A 2,103-nucleotide genomic window follows, 5' to 3' on the forward strand; every position below is an offset into this window, starting at 1 on the left:
ACGATCCCGTCTTCCTTTATTGCCAAGGAGGTCATGTTTTTATTAGCGTTGGTTGATTTGTTTTGAGGTCTTTATGAAGTTTTCACACCAGGTGTGGCTTAGCCTAACAGATGACATCAAATTTTGGTGGTGATCCGGATCCAAGAATTAAAAAAAAAAAAAAAAAAAAAAAAATTGCATCATTACGCTTTGTGAAGAAGTTGGGGGGGGGGGGGGTATGGGTGGTGGAGAATGAAAGGGGTCTTGTCTTGCTGGTATACTGAGAGAGGTAAAGGTGTGACCTCTGAGAATGACCGCGCCCCGAGGACGGAGAGTGAGGCCTCCTGCCCTGTGACTGCTCTGCTAGGTCTTGGTCTGCCTCTGGTCCTCTCTGCCTCTCTGCCTGACGAGACGTCCTTACATGCAGCGCCTCCTTGTCCTGCTGGCGGAGGTGCCTCGGACCCTATTCTTTGGGCGTCCATTCTTCCGGGCGTGGCGAGGGGCCGGAAGAGAAAGTCTTGGGCTGGTAAGGAAGGTGCGAAGCCAGGAAGTAAGGCGGCTGCATTGCCTAGGTGTGAAGCCCAACCCATCCGGCTCTGCACAGCGTTGACACCCCTATTGCCTTGGAGATAGGGCTGACTATTATTATTATCATTATTACCTCCTCCAAGGAGACTATGTCACCGGATGTCGAGAAAGAGGTGATTTTAGTGTAATTATTTGTGTGAATGTTTTATTGCATCAGTGACCCTATTGCCTTGACGGAGGTATGCGCTCTGGGAGTGCTTCAAGTTAATTTAGTTTTCACTTTACTAAAAAAATTTCAATAGTGTTTACTAACGTACATGTACATGGTGACACAAGGACGCGAGGTTTCGAGCAGAGGGGGCTTGAAGGCATCTAAAGGAGGTCGAGAACTGAGGGGGTAGGGAGGGGTACTCTCCTGAATGGCCGGAGGCGCCTGGAGGAGGGAAAGTGAATGAGGGACGAGGGATGGAATGAGAGGAGGGGAAGAGGAAGGGTGGAGGGAGGGAAAAGGAGGAAGAGGGAATAAAGTCAAGGGAAAAAGGAAGGAGAGATGGGAGGGAAAGGGAGAAAGAAGGGATAAAGGAAAAGGAAAAGGAAGGAGAGATGGGAAGATAAGGGAGAAAGAGGAATAAAGGAGAGAGAGAGAAGGAAGAAAGGAGGGAAGGGAAAGATTTCATCTTGAGTTCGCTTTACAGAAAAATACAGAATATAGGAGAGTCGTAACACTGAGGTTGCCCGACGCGCTGCATGACGTGTGGCTCGCGTAGTGTTCTGCGCCTCAGATAAAACACAAACTAAATACAGGAAAGCAATAAAAGATAGAAATACAAGTAAATAAACATCAAACACATATCAGAGACCAAAAGAAATACAAACAAAGATATAACAGGGACTGTAAGAAAGAAGAGAAAATATCAAACAGTTCCCGCACAGGACCTGCCGTTTCCCGCCAACGCCACAGGTTCTCCGGAGGCGGCGCCGAGGTCTTGGCAGTCTCCCTCGCGACGTCAGGCAGGGAGGATGCCGGCGCGTGGTCAGCCTGCGGTTCATAGCGAGGAAGGCAGGGAGGGAGGACAAGAGAAAGGAAGGAAATTTGGAAGAGGGGGAAAGTAAGGAAGGAGAAGGAGAGGATAAGGGAGGGAGGAAAAGAAAGGGAGAGAATTTCTAAGAGGGGGAAAGGGAAGGGAGCAGTAGAGGATAAGGGAGGGAGGGAGGAAAGGAGGAAATAATGTAAGGAGGGAGAGAAGGAAAGAGGGAGGGAACGAGAGAAAAAGAGAGGGAGAAAAGAAGGAAGCAGGGAATGAAACTGAGGAGAAGGGAACAAGGGAGAGAGGGAGGAAGGATCGAGGGAGAGAGCAAAAATAAAATGGAAGAAGGAAGAAACAGAGATAGAGGAAGAGAGAAAAAGAGAAATAGAGGAAGGAAGAAAAAGAGAGATAGAGGATGAGAGAAAAAGAGAGATATAGGAAGGGAGAAAAGGAGACATAGAGGAAGGGATAAAATGAGAGATAGAGGAAGGGAGAAAAAGACAAATAGGATGGGAGAGAGGAAGGGAAAGAAGGCAAGAGAGAGGAAGGAAAAAAGATAGAACCAAAA

This window comes from Penaeus vannamei, chromosome 25 (assembly GCF_042767895.1).
Source record: "Penaeus vannamei isolate JL-2024 chromosome 25, ASM4276789v1, whole genome shotgun sequence".
Taxonomy (NCBI): Eukaryota; Metazoa; Arthropoda; class Malacostraca; order Decapoda; family Penaeidae; genus Penaeus; species Penaeus vannamei.